Below are 18,635 nucleotides of genomic sequence, written 5' to 3'. Positions count from 1 at the left end.
GGAATTGATAGCTTGAAAGCGTTTAGCGCGGGGCCCTTGAAAGTGCGAGGCCCGTAGCTACAACATGTGTAGCTACTACATGTGTAGCTACTACATGTGTAGCTACTACATGTGTAGCTACTACATGTGTAGCTACTACATGTGTAGCTACTACATGTGTAGCTACTACATGTGTAGCTACTACATGTGTAGCTACTACATGTGTAGCTACGATAATCCGGCACTGCTCCTCAGCCTCAAAACGAGTACCCGGTGCGCTGCGTAAAACATCGCCGCTGGGCAGACAAAGGCGGCCGGGCGTGGTGCTGCCCCCCCCCCCCCCATGCACCGTGTGCCGGCCTTCATAGCTTGCTGCTACTCGCGAACCGGCACTGACCCCCAACAATCAGTAAAGGCTACACGGGCCGGTGTGGGTTGGTGTGGGGGGTGTCTTCGTTTTTTCTCGGCAGGCCGCGCTCATGTTTGAGGTGGGGGTCCGCGTGGTGCGTGGCCGTGACTGGCGCTGGGCCGAGCAGGACGGCGGCGAGGGCCACGCGGGCACCGTGGCGCTGGTGGCTCGACGCGGCGAGCGGGCGGCGAGGGAGGCGCGCACCGTGGTGGTGCAGTGGGACACGGGAGAGCGCGCAGACTACCGAGCCGGCTACCAGGGCGCACACGACCTGCTGCTGTTGGACAACGCGCAGATCGGTGGGGGTGGCCCTGCGAGCGGGGGTGTGGGGGGAGGGGGGTGTGTGGGGGTGTGTGGGTGTGTGTGGGGGTTTGTGTGTGGGTGCGTGGGGGTTTGTGTGTGGGTGTGTGTGGGGGTTTGTGTGTGGGTGCGTGGGGGGGTTTGTGTGTGGGTGTGTGTGGGGGTTTGTGTGTGGGTGCCCTGCGCACGTGTGTGTGGGTGCGTGGGGGGTTGTGTGTGGGTGTGTGTGGGTGTGTGGGGAGGGTTGTGTGTGGGTGTGTGTGGGTGCGTGTGGTGTCTGTGCTGTATAGATACTCGTTAGCAGCACTTGCCCCAAGAGTCTGTTAAGGCTACAAGGGTGATGATGAAGACGACGATGACAATAAGATTATGTCAACGATATTTACGACGACGAAGATGATGACAATGATGTCAATGATAACTGGAATGATGATCACGACGACGATGATGATGACAATGCTGATGACAATGATGTCAATGATGATCACGATGATGATGACAATGACCGCGACGATGCTTAACGATAACGATGTCAATGAATGAACCAGTGCCTCCTCCCCTAACGTTGACCCCCCCCCCCCCGCCCCCCCAGGCGTACGGCACCCGAACATCGCGTGTGACGCCTGCGGCACGCGCGGCCTGGCGGGGCTGCGTTGGCGCTGCGTCTCGTGCCGCGACTTCGACCTCTGCACGCGCTGCTACGCGGGCGGCCGACACGAGCTGACGCACGCGTTCCAGCGCTACGAGCACGCTCGCGCCGTGCCGTGCGTGGCGCGCTCTCGTCCACGCGCTCGCTCGCTTGCTCAATCGACCACCCACTCACTCACACACTCGCTCAATCAACCACCCACTCACTCACTCGCTCGCTCAATCAACCACCCGCTCGCTCACTCACTCGTCCACTCACTCGCTCGCTCAATCAACCACCTGCTCGCTCGCTTTCTCACTCACTCGTCCACTCACTCACTCGCTCGCTCAATCAGCCACCCACTCGCTCGCTCACTCGTCCACTCACTCACTCGCTCAATCAACCACCCACTCACTCACACACTCGCTCAATCAACCACCCGCTCGCTCGTCCACTCACTCACTCGCTCGCTCGCTCAATCAACCACCCGCTCGTTTGCTCGCTCACTCGTCCACTCACTCACTCGCTCGCTCAATCAACCACCCGCTCACTCGCTTGCTCGTCCACTCACTCACTTGCTTGCTCAATCAACCACCCACTCACTCACTCGCTCGCTCAATCAACCACCCGCTCGCTCGCTCACTCGTCCACTCACTCACTCAATCAACCACCCGCTCGCTCACTCGCTCACTCACTCACTCGCTCGCTCAATCAACCACCCACTCGCTCACTCGCTCACTCGTCCACTCACTCACTCGCTCGCTCAATCAACCACCCGCTCGCTTGCTCGCTCACTCGTCTACTCACTCGCTCGCTCAATCAACCACCCGCTCGCTCTCTCGTCCACTCACTCACCACACTCGCTCACTCATCCACTCACTCCACCACTCACTCCCTCACTTACTCTCCCACTCATGCACTCACTCACCAAATCAGTCAACCATCCACTCACCCACTCACCCACCCACTCTCCCACTCATCCACTCACTCACCAACTCAGTCAACCATCCACTCACCCACCGATCCACCCCTTCAGCTCCCCAACTCAACTGAAATTCAGTTTTTTCAGGACCCATCTTGAGAGAGCGAGGCTATCCAGCATAACCAAAATTCCAATCATTATAATTACACGACGTCTAATAAACGTTAGCGTGCACGTGGTGGCAACGGAGCTTGCTGTGATCCCTGCGAGGGATGAGCTGAGATTAGCGCGGAGACGCGGGCAAGGGCACTCGGAGGCCGATGCCGCGTGCCCACGCTCCAGTGATCATCGATAATCCAGCTGTGCGGGGAGTGGGGGGTTGGTGGGCCACGGAGTGATGGAGAACATCGAGTGTGGGTTGTGTGTGGGGAGCCTTCGCAGGTGCTCGCTAACAGCGCTTGCCTCTGCAGCCTGTTAAAAGGCTATACCGTGCGGGGGATCTTTTGCCTTTGGGGAGCGGTGGCGCAGTGGTTAGCGCGCTGAGAACCAATGGAAACCATGGTTACAGCAAATAACAAAACGCTTGTGAAGGCCGCGGCAATGGTGAGCGCACTGCGCTAAGAACCCGGCGACCCGAGTTCGATTCCCGCTCACGGCCACCAACACCGGCAACAATCATGTGAACGGGTCCTGAGCCTCCCCTAAGTCCACTCAGCCCGAAATGTGAACCTGGTGCGGCGCGTAAACCATCACCACGAGGGAGACAAAGGCGGCCGGGCGTGGTGCTGGCCACTCACCCACTGGTGTGCCGTACCGGTCTTCATAGGTGCTACTCGCTAACAGCACTTGGCCGCTACAGTCAGTTAAAGACTACATGGGGCAGCTTTGTCTTTGACGGGCGGTAGTGCATCAGGAACCGTCTATTGTGCATATTACACAATCGTATTTGGCTGCTGGAGCATTTGGCTACCGCTATAGATTTCCACACGACGATAAGCCACTTCGTAGAGCTACATAGCTCAGTGGGCCTTACCTGGTAAAATAAAAATGTAGTTTATATTATCTCCCGTGATTGGCGTCCATGATTTGACCGCGTGCGATTTCCCAATCGACGATAAGCATCTTGTACGGGTTGTTATTGCCCTCTTTGCCATGAATAAAAAATAGTTTAGTTTTAGATTTAAAGCTTTCGTGACTGCAGGGATTCATCTTTTTGGTTCTTTCGGTAAAGTCACGTAGAATGGAAATAATAAAATAATAAAAATGAAACATAATACAATAATTATTTTAATTTGTTTTATTTTTATTATTAAAATAAAACATAATAAAATAATTATTTTATTGTATTATGTTTTATTTTTATTATTTTATTATTTCCATTCTACGTGACTTTACCGAAAGAACCAAGAAGATAGTTTTTTTTATTTTGCACGTTCCTCCATTGTGCACATTCCTGCCAACGCTGTCCAACCCACAGACACGGCAATTTCACCACCTCCACACTCTCACTCACGACTGGCGCCGAGTCTAACCGCGTGTCCTGTTGCTCCGTAGGGTGGCCGTGGGCTGCCGCATGGGCCTGCAGAGGGTGCCACTCATGGGGATATTCCCGGGGGCAAAGGTCGTGCGAGGGGTGGACTGGGAGTGGGGCGATCAGGACGGTAAGGCGACACGGACCACTGACAATCCAACATTAACTTGATATATGTTCCACCATTGGAACCTCAGTGCTCCTTTTGGCGTCATCTGGTCCAACCCATGTGAGACTAGGCTCTAAGGAAAGCTGTCCAATCAACTTCAAGGACAGTGCACATTATCAGAGTTATGTTTTTTGTTTGAATTATGACTGCAGGTATTGTGGTCTATGTAAACATAACTCTTTGTAAAAAAAGGTGTCAGTTTTGTTGTCAGATAGAAGGGTAAAAAAACAATTATCATTGATATATGTTCTGCGATGGGACCCCCCCTCCCCCCGACTCTGGCGGAGGAGGCGGTGCCGGTGGCGTGGGCCGCGTGACGGAGCTCCGCGGTTGGGACGGCGACGAGCGGAGCGGCGTGGCCTGCGTGCTCTGGGAGGCGAGCGGCAGCCGCAGCGTGTACCGCGTCGGGCACCAGGGCCGCGTCGACCTGCGCTGCGTCAGCCCGGCCCTGGGTGGCCACTACTTCCGGGAGCACCTGCCCAGCCTGGGTAAGTCCCGACTGGGGCTTCACTGATAAGCCCGTCCCCCCCCCCTCCTCCTCAAACTCCCACCCCCATTTTTTTTTCCACTGCCACATCCGAGCCGAGCCGGCGCGAGGCCCCTCTCGACTCTTTGTGTGTGCGGGGAGCGGTGGTGGAGCGGTTAGCGCGCTGCGCTACGAACCCGGCGACCCGAGTTTGTTTCCCGCTCACGGCGAACACCGGTGACGATTATCTGAATCGGTCCTGGGCCCCCCCCTAAGTCGACTCAACCTCAAATGAGTACCTGGTGTTGTGTGTAAAACATCACCGATGGGGAGACAAAGGCGGCCAGGTGTGGTGTTGGCCACTCACCCCCTCGTGTGCTGTGCCGGCCTTCATAGGTGACAGTCGCTAACCGCACTTGCCCCAACAGTCTGTTACAGGCTATACGGGGGATCTTTGGTATTTGTGACCAGAATCGTGTCAATTAATTGATGAAGCGGCCACAGGTTCGCGTGGTTGCTTCTTACTTTCCCGGAGCGACTCAAACAATCCGGAGAGAAAACTTGAAGCCGTCAACAAAGAGGGGCGACATCTGTGACGGGTCGGTTATGGAACCCTGGCGTCTCTCCCACCACCACCACCACACAGGGCAGGCAGCGGCGCTGTGCGGGTCGGAGCGCGTCTCCTCGGCCTCACCGCTGCCCGCGTCTCCGTTCCGCCCGCGTGACGCGCGGCCCGGCACGCTGCGTGTCCTGCAGCGGGGCCACGGCGGCTGGAACAGCGAGATGACCCAGGTGGAGCGCACAGCGGCGGTACGCGCGGGGGGGGGGGGGGGGTCACGGCGCGAGCACGAGGCTCGAGTGTGGCTGCAACGCAAACCCTGACCTCGTACACAAAATTTGACCCCACCCCCCCAACGCAAACCCTGACCTACACCCCAACTCAAACCCTGACCCCCCCCAATTCAAACCCTGACCCCCTCCCAACTCAAACCCTGACCCCCAACGCAAACCCTGACCTACCCCCCCGAAGCAAACCCTGACCCCCCAACTCAAACCCTGACCTCCCCCAACTCAAACTTTGACCCCCAAAGCAAACCCTGACCCCCCCCCCCCAACTCAAACCCTGACCCCCAACTCAAATCCTGACCTCAAACACAAACAGCACTTGCCCCAACAGTCTGTTCAGGCTTTACGGGGGGTCTTTGTCTCTGGGGAGTGGTAGTGTAGTAGCCAGCGCACAAGCCTGGTCACCCGAGTTCGATTCCCGCTCACAGCCAACGTCGGTAACGGACATTCGGACCAGCCCTGGGCCTCACCCTACGTTGACTCAACCTTGAAAGCGTACCCGGTGCGGTGTGTTAACATCAGCATTGGGGAGACAAAGGCGGCCGGGCGTGGTGCTGGCCACCACCACCACACCCTTGTTCGTGTGCCGTGCCGTCCTTAATAGGCGCTCACTAACAGCACTTGCCCCAACCGTCAATGTCAACGCGGGGCGATCTTCGTCTCTTGTGTGGAGCAGCAGCGGCGGCGGCGGGGCAGCATATCGGTTGTCAAAGCCGCTGCAACAAACCATGAACCCTGACCCCAACTCTGACCCTGACCGCTGACCCCTCCAGTACATGGGGCGTCTCGGACGGGTGAACCGCGTGACGGAGAGCGGGCACGTGCACGTGGCCCACCCCAGCGGCACGCGCTCGACCCACAACCCGCACGCGCTCACCAAGGTGGGCGCGCGAGGGGGTAGCGCTCTGTCCGGTGCAGATGGAATAGATGGAGATTAGTCCGCACTTGCTGTACCGCCTCGACGCGCACGGGGGATGGGAGTTTCGCAGCGTTTGCGCGATCCACGAACCCTCGCTGCCTCTGCTGGATTCGAAACATGCATGGCCAACAGGCGTTGTCTCTGCAGACACGCGCACGCAGTTCAATCGACTTGCGTCTCACTGCCCTCTACACATGACAGATGATGAGGAGGATGATGTGAAGTCTCTGCAAGGAGATGATGTTGATGATGGGGGGGGCGGGGCGGGGGAGGGGGGTTACGATGATGGTGATGTCGATGATGATGATGGTGATGATGTTGATGGTAATGGTGTTGATGATGCTGATGTCGATGATCGTGATGATCGTGATGATGTTGATGATGTTGATGATGATGCCGATGATGATATTGATGGTTATTATGTTGATGTTGGTGATGATGATGATAATGATGTTGATAATATCGATGATGGTGACTTCTATTGATGATGTTGATGACGGTGATGTTGGTGATGACGGTGATGGTGTTGATGATGGTGATCGTGTTGATGATGGTGTTGTTTATGATAATTGCGTTGATGATGTTGATGACAGTTTTTAAAATTGACGGTGATGATGGTGATGGTCTAGACGATGTCAATGATGGTGACGATGATGGTGACGATGGTGATGTTGATGATGAGTAACGATGTTGATGATTAGTTTTCGGTGATGGCGATGACGTTTAATGTCTTGATGTGTTGACGCCGATGGCCCTGCAGGCGGAGGGCTTCACTGCAGGCGACTCGGTGAGGGTCACGTCACTCACTCACCTCGTCACATCACCCAGACACCTCGTCACCCACCTCGCCACTCACTCACCTCGCCACTCACTCACCTCGTAACTCACTCACTCACCCACCTTGTCACTCACTCACGTCGTAACTCACTCACCTCGTCACATCACCCAGACACCTCGTCACCCACCTCGCCACTCACTCACCTCGTCACTCACTCACTCACTCACTCACTCACTCACTCACTCACCTCGTCACATCACCCAGACACCTCGTCACCCACCTCGTCACTCACTCACCTCGTCACTCACTCGCTCACTCACCTCGTCACATCACCCAGACACCTCGTCACCCACCTCGTCACTCACTCACTTCGTCACTCACTCGCTCACTCACCTCGTCACATCACCCAGACACCTCGTCACCCACCTCGTCACTCACTCACCTCGTCACTCACTCGCTCACTCACCTCGTCACATCACCCAGACACCTCGTCACCCACCTCGTCACTCACTCACCTCGTCACTCACTCGCTCACTCACCTCGTCACATCACCCAGACACCTCGTCACCCACCTCGTCACTCACTCACCTCGTCACTCACTCGCTCACTCACCTCGTCACATCACCCAGACACCTCGTCACCCACCTCGTCACTCACTCACCTCGTCACTCACTCACTCACCTCGTCACATCACCCAGACACCTCGTCACCCACCTCGTCACTCACTCACCTCGTCACTCACTCACTCACTCACCTCGTCACATCACCCAGACACCTCGTCACCCACCTCGTCACTCACTCACCTCGTCACTCACTCGCTCACTCACCTCGTCACGTCACCCAGACACCTCGTCACCCACCTCGCCACTCACTCACCTTGTCACTCACTAACTCACTCACCTCGTCACCCAGGAATCTCGCCACTCACCCACCTCGTCACGTCACCCAGGAATCTCGCAACTCACCTCGTAACTCGCTCACCTCTTTACTCAAATATCCCCCGTATATCTTCTTGGTTCTTTCGGTAAAGTCACGTAGAAGGGAAATAATAAAATAATAAAAATAAAACATTATAAAATACAATTCTCACGACGTTTCGGCCACAACGCAAGCAGCCGTCCTCAGGTGAAGAACGGGTTCTGTCGGAAAGACAGCGTCTGAATGACAGACCTGTTCTTCACTTGAGGACATGGCTTAACCATTTGTTTTCGAAATCACCAAAATAAAGCTTTTAAGACAATCCCTTCCCATGTCTCCCAGTATCCTCCCATACCTCGCAGGTTCCTTCTTGTGCACCACGACTCTTTCTCTCCATCACCTCGTGCATTGCATGCCCCCCTCCCTCTCACCTCATCACCCCCCTCCCCCTGGCCACCCCCTCGCACTCACCCCCCCCCCCTCCCCCGTGGCTCACCAGGTCCTGGGAGCGGCGTCACTCGTAGACGACTCCACGTGCGTCTCGGCGGCCGCCCCCGAAGATCCCGCTCGGCCCAAGACTCGCGGGGCAAGTGAGCGGCACGCACGCACAAAGACAAAGGTCCCGCCACAACCACCCCTCCCCGGTGTAGCCTTAACAGACTGTTGGGGCAAGTGGGGGGGTGGTGCGGCCGTCCGCATTTTGTCTCCCGAGCGGCGATGTTTTTACTCTCCGTACCACGTGTGCTCAATTTGAGGCTGGGTCGACCTAGGGGAGGCACGGGACGGGTTCAGAAAAAAATCGTCGCTGGGTTGTTGGCCAGCGAGGAGCGGGAATCGAGCCCCGGGTGGCCGGGTTTGTCGCGCAGTGCACTGCCCGCCGTCATCGGTGGCATGTTTATTTGCTGTCGCCACGTGTCCATTGTGGAGCCAGGTCCCTATCGACAGCTTGCATTATTGTCCGATGGGTTGTTTACCTGTGCCGACAAAATCAAACAGACACACTCACAGCGGCGTCCTAGGCGAGGTTGGCATCGGCCCTGGTGCAAGGAATTAAATGCCACCCTCCTCCCACCCCCTGCTCCTCCAACTCCGTATCCCTCCCCGTGTAGTCATAAGACCCTCCACCACCCGACGGAGCCAAACAAACGATAATCTGCCAACGTGTGCAAGCGTATGACGCGTCAGCGTCGTCGTCGTTATCGTCATCGTCGTCATCATCGTCGTTACCATCATCGTCGTCATCATCGTCGTCACCATCATCGTCGTCATCATCGTCATCATCGTCGTCACCATCATCGTCGTCATCGTCATCATCGTCGTCACCATCATCATCGTCATCATCGTCGTCACTGTCATCGGCATCCTTGTCGTCACCATCATCGTCATTGTCGTCGTCAACGTCGTCATCGTCGTCATTCCGGCCCACTCACCTGGTAAGGTTGAAGAGCAAATCGTCACAGCGTTATCGACGCGCACGCCCGCGCGGTGCGGTGTGACGCGCGCGGTCACGTGTGGCGCGCGCGGTGCGGTGTGGCGCACGCGGTCACGTGTGGCGCGCGCGGTCACGTGTGGTGCGCGCGGTGCGGTGTGGCGCGCGCGGTCACGTGTGGCGCGCGCGGTGCGGTGTGGCGCGCGCGGTCACGTGTGGCGCGCGCGGTGCGGTGTGGCGCGCGCGGTCACGTGTGGCGCGCGCGATGCGGTGTGACGCGCGCGGTCACGTGTGGCGCGCGCGATGCGGTGTGCCGCGCGCAGGCTCGCTGGGCTCTCTGCTCGAGGTGGTGCTGCGTGGGGGACCGCCGCCGTCCTCGCCCCGCCCCTCGAGCGCCCGCGGAGACCCCCCGGGGGTGCTGCTCGTCACGCACGCGGCGCTCGGACACGTGCGGGAGATGCGCGCGCTGCTCGACGCGTTCCCGCACGAGGTGCGGACGTCGCTCGCTCGGTATCCGCTCGCTGTCGTAGAGAGAGAGAGAGGGGAGAGAGGACGACTCAGAGGCACGAGATGTTAACTACCTCGCCTGGTGTGCAGGAGGTCGTGGGTTTCGATCCAGACCCCGACGCCTGCTGTATATGTGGAGTTTGCGTATCTCTCCCCCGTGGCCGCGTGGATCTTTCTCCGGGTCCTCCGGTTTTTCCCTCCACATTTAGAAGCAACGCGCGTGGGTTGCGTGGGTTGCGTGGGTGGGTGAGTGCGTGGATGGGTGAGTGCGTGGATGGGTGAGTGCGTGGGTGGGTGGGTGAGTGCATGGGTGGGTGAGTGCGTGGGTGGGTGAGGGCGTGGGTGGTTGAGGGCGTGGGTGGGTGAGGTCGTGGGTGGGTGAGTGGGTGAGTGCGTGGGTGAGTAAGTGCGTGGGTGAGTAAGTGCGTGGGTAGGTGAGTGCATGCGTGGGTGGGTGAGTGCGTGGGTGGGTGAGTGAGTGAGTGGGTGGGTGGGTGAGTGAGTGGGTGGTTGAGTGCGTGGGTGGGTGAGTGCGTGAGTGGGTGAGTGCGTGGGTGAGTGCGTGGGTGAGTAAGTGCGTGGGTGTGTGAGTGCGTGGGTAGGTGAGTGCATGCGTGGGTGGGTGAGTGCATGCGTGGGTGGGTGAGTGAGTGGGTGAGTGAGTGCGTGGGTGAGTGAATGCGTGCGTGGGTGGGTGGGTGCTTGCGTGCTGGTAGGTGGACGCGCAGGTGGAGGGCAAGACGGCGCTGCAGGTAAGCGCGCACCTGGGCCACGGCGCGGCCGTGTCGTTGCTGCTGGAGCGAGGGGCCGACGCGGCATGCCGGGACCCCGACGGAGACACGGCCCTGCACTACGCGGCCTACGGGTATGCAGAAAGCCCAGGCCTTGGGGGGCCGGCCCCCCACGGGGCCCCCCTCCCCCCTCCCCCACCCACCCAGGCAGTCCGGGCCGATTGAGCCACAAGAACCGTAACTGGGTGATCCATCATGGGACCTCCTTTGCCAGTACCAAAATATACTAATAGGGTTTTTCCCCTTTTTTTCTGGCAACAAAACTGACACCTTTTGCAATTAATCATGCTTACATTAACCACAATACTTGCAGTAAAATGCAAACAAAAAACAATACTCTGATAATTTATGCATTGTCTTTGAAACTGATTGGTCCACACCAGAGACAGCTTTCTTTGGAGCCTAGTCTCATATGGTGTTCGACCAGATGACGCCAAAAGGCGCACAGTTCAAAGACAACGCACTACCAGAGTAACTGGACGATCCATCGTTGATAGGTCATCGCTGCCCTTGGGGGTCAACGTCACCGTGAAGGCATTCTGGAAGCAGCTCTGTGGCCCAAGACGAGCTTTGGTTTTGCGACGTCGCTGCTGCGTTCAGGTCAGGGCTCGGTTTGAGATGACTCGTAAAAACGGCCTCAGACGGAGTCCCTGCGGCCTAGGGCGGTCCATCTCGCGGCCAGCCCCGCGAATCGAGGGAGGCCAGAAACGGAAGAGATTTCGGAAGCGGTTCTACGGCATCTACTTTCCACGGGCCGTCCGCGAGCACACGGCGGTGACGCTGTTGCGCCTGCCAGTTTTTTTTTTTGCTCCACAATTTTAGAATCGCGTTTTCAAAAAATTGCATTTGGCTGCTGCTGCTGCTGTCAATTTGCGTTTCTCGAGTTGTCGGTAGCTTACGACCACCCCCCTCTGTCTCAGGAGCCGCGAGGCGGTGTGCGAGCTGCTGCTGCTGCAGGACGGCGTCGACCCAGACGCCGTGAACTCCTCCGGCTCATCGGCGCTGCACGTGGCGGCCAACCGCGGCTACGCGGAGGTCGCGCGCGTCCTCTGTGAGCACGCCTGTGACGTCAACGTGCAGGTGGGCGGGGCGTCGCCGCATGTGTGAGTGTGTGTGTGAGTGTGTGTGTGGTGAGTGAGTGTGTGTGAAGAGTGTGTGTGTGTGTGAGTGTGTGTGTGTGGTGAGTGAGTGTGTGTCAAGTGTGTGTGTGAGTGTGTGTGTGGTGAGTGTGTGTGTACGTGTGTGTGTGTGAGTGAGTGAGTGTGAGGAGTGAGTGTGAGGAGTGAGTGTGTGTGTACGTGAGTGTGTGTGAGTGTGTGTGAGTGTGTGTGAGTGTGTGTGTGTGAGTGTGTGTGAGTGTGTGTGAGTGAGGAGTGTGTGTGAGGAGTGTGTGTGGCGAGGAGTGTGTGTGGTGAGGAGTGTGTGTGTGTACGTACGTGTGAGGTGTGTGTGAGGAGTGTGTGTGTGAGGAGTGTGTGAGTGTGTACGTGAGTGTGAAGAGTGTGTGTGTGAGTCTGTTAGGAGTGTATGAGTGTGTATGTGTGCGTGAGTGTGTGTGTGAGGAGTATGTGTGTGTGTCATGTGCCGTGCCGGCCTTCGTAGGGTGCTCGCCAGAGGTGTGGACTCGAGTCATGTGACTTGGACTCGAGTCAGACTCGAGTCATGAATTTGATGACTTGCGACTCGACTTGGACTTGCATAACAATGACTTTGTCCTACCTATGAGATGTGGACTCGAGTCATGTGACTTGGACTCGAGTCAGACTCGAGTCATGAATTTGATGACTTGCGACTCGACTTGGACTTGCATAACAATGACTTTGTCCCACCTCTGGTGCTCGCTAACGCCACTTGCCCCAACGATCCGCTGAAGGCTATACGGTGTGGGGGGGGGCTTTATCTTTGTGCGGTCAGGACGCGTGTGGGGACACGGCTCTGCACGACGCGTTGGCGAAGGAGGCCCGCGGGGTCGCTGCGCTGCTACTCGCCGCGCCATCCGCCGACTTCTCGCTCCGAAACCGCCGCGGCTTCAACATCCTGCACCAGGCTGCGCTCAAAGGGAACCAGCTGTGAGCGAGCGACTGCGGTGACCCACGTCTCAACCGAGATGTTAACTGCCTCGCCTGGGCGACAGGAGGTCGTGGGTTCGAAGCCGACCCTGACGATGCCTGCTGCTGTATATTTGGAGTTTGCGTGTCTCTCTCTTTTTCTCCCAGTGGTTAATGTGGATTTAAATGGTAGGAACCTCCTGGTTACACCAGCCCACAGGGGATTATTGTATCCGTCGTGCAGGGAGGGGCTGGGTGGGGAGGGAGCGGCTGGGTGGGGAGGGGAGGGTGGGGAGTGGCTGTGTGGGGAGGGTGGGGAGGGGCAGGGTGGATGGGGAGGGTGAGGCTGGGTGGGGAGGGGAGGGGCTGGGTGGGGAGGGTGGGGAGGGGCTAGGTGGGGGGTGGGAGGGGTGGGGCTGGGTGGGGAGGGGCTGGTCATCCCGTGGTGCCCTTATAAAACTCAACGTTTAACCTACTCACGCCGGCTTGTGCCCGCCCTCACAGTCGGCCATATTTGCGGAATACACCACGCTGCCGTTGACCCTGGACATTGACCGAGCAACCCAACGTTCCTACCAGCTCCCTCGGCAGGAATGTGTTTCTCCGGGTCCTCCGGTTTTTCCCCTCCCACAATTAGAAGCTGATAGTGATACTGCTGCTGATGGCGATGATGCAGCTACTGCTGATGCTTCAGTCGCTGCTGCTGAAGTTGATAATGATGCAGCTGCTTCTGCCAATGATGCTGCTGCTGATGATGATGCAGCAGCTACTGCTGATGCTTCTGCCGCTGCTGCTTCTGCTGCTGCTACACCTGGTGATGATGACAAGATAGAGATAATAATTATGCTGCTGAAGCTGATAATTATGATGCAACTGCTTCTGCCAATTATGCTACTGATGGTGATGATGATGCCCCAGCAGCTACTGCTGATGCTTTTGTCACTGCTGTTGCTGCTTCTGCTGATACTGCTGCTGCTACACCTGGTGACGCTCATCATTATCCCCACTTCACCTTTCAACCACCCGGGCACCCACCCACCCTCTCTCTCTCCCATCCCGTCCCCGTGACCTGACCCCGACTTTGACGCTCCCCATGACCCTGACCCCCGACTCTGACCCCCCCCCCCGGCACAGAGCGACCTCCGTGGTGCTGGAGCGAGCGCGCCAGCTGGTGGACGTGGCCAAGGAGGACGGCTACCGCCCCGTCCACCTCGCCGCCCTCAACAACCACGCGGCCGTGGTGCGCGTGCTCCTCCGCCAGGTGAGCGCACGGCAGCTCGGGCGAGGATTTGCCGGTGGTCGTTGTGGTTGTAGTCGTCGTTGTTGTAGTTGTTGCTGAAGTCGTTGTTGTAGTCGTTGTCGTAGTCTTCGTTGTCGTTGTTGTCATAATCGTCGTCGTTGTTTTTGTAGTCGTCGTCGACATAGTCGTTGTTGTTGTTGTAGTCGCTGTTGTTGTAGTCGTTGTTGTCGCCGTTATTGTTGTTGTTGTCATAGTCGTTGTTGGTGACGTTCTCCTAGTCGTTGTCATCATTGTTGTCGGTGAGAACACGCACAACTCCAGGGTTCGGGATCGAACCCACGACCTCCTGCACACCAGGCGAGGCAATCAACATCTCCTAGCCACCGCGGCGCCCGTCTCTGCGCGGCCCGACGACGCCTCGACTCCCCCCCCCCCCTGCCGTCCATCGAGTCGCTCTCCCCCCCCCTGCCGCAGGGCCGCTGCGACGCGGACGCGGCGACGGGGCGGCTGCAGACGGCGCTGGCTCTGGCGGTGGGGCAGGGTCACGCCGGGGTGGTGCTGGTGCTCGTGCGCGACGGCGCCTGCTCCACCAACGCCCGCGACGCCGAGGGGCGCACCGCGCTGCACGCCGCACTGGGGGCGCGCCGGCTCCACGCCGCGCCCTGGCGGCCCCAGCCGGCGTGCGGGGACGAGGCCGAGATGCTCGCAGAGGTGAGGAGGGGACGGTGATGGGCCCCCCCACCCGGGCCCCCCCACCCCCCACCCCCCCAGGCTTATGAACGCGGTGACGCTCGGGGTCGTCGGCTCTTGACGCTCGCTCTGACCGCTCTCCTGACGCGCAGCTGCGAGCGTCGGGCTTCTTCCCGGAGGCGGCGCCGGTCGGAGTGGCCATCGCGTGCTTCCTCGCTCAGTGCGGGGGGGACCTCTTCGTCCGCGACCACGCCGGCCGCTCGCCGCTCGGCCTGGAGCCCGACCCCGGCGTGCGCCAGCTGCTCGGGCACTTCGCGCAGAGGCACAGGTTCGCTCCGCCCGCCCCTGGACGCTCGCGCGTGTGAGAGCGCGTGTCCGTGATGCGCGTGTGAGAGTGCGTGTGACTAGCGTGGCCACGGCAGTCTGTTGAGGCTATGGGGGGGGGGGGGGGGTGTAGTGTGGAGCGGTGAGCGCGCTGCGCTACGAACCTGGTAACCCGAGTGCGATTCCCACTCACGGCCATCACCGGTGACGATTATCTGAACCGGTCCTGGGCCTCCGCTTGGTCGACTCGGCCTCAAATGAGTACCTGGTGCGGTGTGTAAACATCGCCGCTAGGGAGACAAAGGCGGCCGGGCGTGGTGCTGGACACCCACCTCCTCGTGTGCCGTGCCGCCCTTCATAGGTGCTCGCTAACAGCACTTGCCCCAACAGTCTGCTCAAGCAATACGGGGGATCTTTGTCCCTGTGTGTGCGTGCCAGCGCACTCTCCATCATCAGTGGTGCCACAAAACTAACGGGCACCCTGAAACTCCCACCCCCTCCTCCTCCACCCCCACCCCTCCACTGTGCCCCCCCCCCCGCCGCTCCCCCACGCAGGAGATGGGAGTCCGGCTCCGTGGCGGGTCCCGTCGCCCTGCGCAGGGTGCACACGACGCCGCTCATGACGGTGACCAACCTGGGCGGCGTGGAGCAGCTGGGAGGCAGCGAGTGCTTGGTCTGCTCCGAGCCGTGCTCGCCCTCGCTCCTCCTGCCCTGCCAACACCGCCTCGCCTGCGAGGGTGCGTGCGTGCGAGCGCGTTGGTGCGTGCGTGCGTGTGTTTCTGCGAGGGTGCGTGCATGCGTGGGAGGCGGATCGCTCATTGAAATATCGTTAATCGATGGCAACGTAAACCTCGACCACGTTCAAATGGACAGCCTTAATAGTCGCTCGCTAACAACGCAACCGGCGTCTCTCGCGCGCGTGTCCTGAACGCAGGGTGCAGCCTGCGGATGAAGAGGTGTTTCAAGTGTCAGGTGACCATCACCAAAAAGCTCAGGGAAGGTAAGAAAAGGGGCCTTTGTAAACAACAACAAAAAACCAAGAGGTTTAGTGGGCAGATGGAGTCTGAGCTGGAAACATTGAGGACCTTGGTTCCTGGTTTCCTGGTTTCAGCCACCTGTAGTGAAACCGGGTTTTCGAGTGAGGCCTAGGCCCGATCACCAATGACTGAACACGGAAAATAAATCAAACATCAAATTTAGGTGTGAACTTAATTTGGGCCAGTTCGACGATCACGTGATCAACAATACCCCCAGTGGAAAGAAGGGGACGTGGGACGGGGCTTACCTCGACGAATGTGTGGACCAGACTTGAATTGATCTCAGGAATACCTCTGTGGTGTCCACTTCCGCGGGACATTCTTCCACACGAAGGCTCGCACTGCTCTGCTAAGCGAGGCGAGTGGACACTTCAACTCGTGACGTGACACCGGTAGCGGAGTCGGGGTGGACATTTTTGAGGGGGAAAAGGCAAATCAAAAAGTTGAAAAACGCACGCTCAAAACCAATTATGATTGTGTTATGATGTCAATATTTCCTCAAGAATAACTAAAAAACTAAACTATATTTTTTATTTTACGAGGTAAGGCCCACTCAGCTGCTACGTAGCTCTTTTCCAGAAACGACCTGGCCACATATGATAGCTCAACGAAGTGGCTTATCACGTGGAAATTAATTGCAGCCAAAGACTCGAAATGCATGTTTATAAATGTGGAGGGAACACCGGGAGGACCCGGAGAAAAATCCACGCGATCACAGGGAGAGAGAGAGAGACACGCAAACTCCAAATATACAGCAGGCGTCAGGGTCGGGATCGAACCCACGACCTCCTGTATACCAGGTGAGGTAGTGAACATATCATAGCCACCGTGGCGCCCAGAAAGAAAGAAAGCCTCTTTTGAGTCTCCTGACCGTCTAAAGGATCCCGTTTGAGGTGTTTTGCAATTTGTTTTTACGAACTTCCATTCAGCATGAGAAGAAAGCCCCGTGCACATAGGGGGGAGTGACACATTCTACAGGGTTCACCACATTACATTCTCCCTGTGGCAAAGTCAACAGAAGTTGGTAGTGCTTGTCATCCCGTGAAGATGCGTGGAGGCCGACCACAGAAATCATAACCTCCTCCACAATGATGTTAGGGGCCGTCCATAAATGACGTCACGCACCTAGGAGGGGGGGGGGGGGGTCAGACAGTCAGACATTTGTGACGAGGGGGGGGGGTGAGAAATGTGACGTCACATCAAAATGCGCAACTTTAAATAAATATAGACAACACGTTTTACTTAATTAAATAGACTTTTTAATAAATGTTTTCTCCTACAACATCAGAGTGCAGCGCCACATTAAATACGCACTACAATGACAATAGTTTAAAGCGATTTGAAGCATGTTTAATTTTTTTTGGGGGGGGGGGGGCAGAGCTTTGTGACGTCATTTTTGAGGGGGGGGGTCTGACTTTTTGTGACGCCGTGTGACGAGGGGGGGGGGGGCAAAATTGTCCAAAATCGCGTGACGTCATTTATGGACGGCCCCTTATGTACAATTGTATAATTATTGTAAAGTAGCTTGGATTAAGGTGCAACATAAATCTAAGATTTTGGAAAAGTATTTTTTTTCATGTACATGTCTCCTTGGTCTATTGTATGTAACGGGTATATTTCTATCGCACCGTACGTAGCCAACCGCGCGGATCGGAGGTGCGGGGGAAAGGCAACAAACTAAACACAAAAAGACGTTCTAAAGAAATTAGTTTTCACTCCAGATCACTTAAAAGTGCAGAGCTCCCCGTGGCTTCCTCATATCGGAAGGAAGAGCGTTCCAGACGGCCGCAGAAGCGCCATCTGTAAGCGCGCGATGCGGTGACCCATTTTTGCTCATCCGAGCGCGAAGCTTCGTCCTCGAGTGATCGTCAGGACGACGGGCAAAATCCTTTCAGCGAAATCTATTTGGGTTTAGCCGCTCGCGCCTCGTTCGTATGTTGGAACTTTTTTCGCACCGTACGTAGCCAACCGTGCCAATGTGAGGTGCGGGGGTGGTGGGGGGGGATGGTGAAACTTGCCTCGCTCTCGCTGACGCCCGCCCCCCCCCCGACACCGCAGACGGAAGCGTCATCGAGTGCCCGACGCGCTCGTCGGGCTTCCCGCTGCCGGGCGGCGGCCGCGACGACTGCGCCGGCAACGTCAAGGACCCCTTCCCGGGCACCAGCGGCGGAGACGGCGCCGGAACCTCTGGCAGCAACAGCGGCGGCGACGAAAACGATCCCGGCAGCGACGACGATGACGACGACGCGGCGGCGGCGGTGGCGGAAGAGGAGGCCGAGGGATTGTCCGAGAATGGCCCGGCCCTGCGCGTGCGGTGCCGCAACATGGAGGCGCGGCTGACGTGCGCCGTGTGCATGGAGCGGCCGCTGGGCCTCGTTTTCTCATGCGGCCACGCGGCCTGCAGCCAGTGCGGCCTCATGCTGCGCGCGTGCCCGCTGTGCCGCAGGGACGTGACGGAGCGCACGCACATCTACGTGTGACGTGGCCCCCCCCTTGCATCCGCGTGTCAATGACCGTTGCGATGCCCCCCTACCACACACACCCCACTCCCTCCTGGAATCCATCCGTGCGGCATCTCGGGGTCGCAATCGACGGCGGCGCCCTCAGCTGCACGCTGCCGCCGTGTCTTTCCCCCGCACCTCCGGTGTGCACGGTTGGCTGCGTACGGTGCGGAAAGAGTTCAACCTACAAACATACTTGTAGA

At 57.9% G+C, this 18,635-nt stretch overlaps 1 pseudogene; it reads left to right on the top strand.

Annotated features, from left to right (window-relative positions):
• The first annotated feature begins 458 nt into the window (after positions 1-458).
• LOC144728284 (E3 ubiquitin-protein ligase MIB2-like) lies at positions 459-18,411 on the top strand (annotated as a pseudogene).
• The last annotated feature ends 224 nt before the right edge of the window (positions 18,412-18,635 follow it).

Source organism: Lampetra planeri, chromosome 28 (genome assembly GCF_965212315.1).
Source record: "Lampetra planeri chromosome 28, kcLamPlan1.2.h2, whole genome shotgun sequence".
NCBI classification, from domain to species: domain Eukaryota; kingdom Metazoa; phylum Chordata; class Hyperoartia; order Petromyzontiformes; family Petromyzontidae; genus Lampetra; species Lampetra planeri.
Note: the sequence above shows the minus strand (reverse complement) of the source record. Positions and strands in the feature narration are given on the sequence as shown.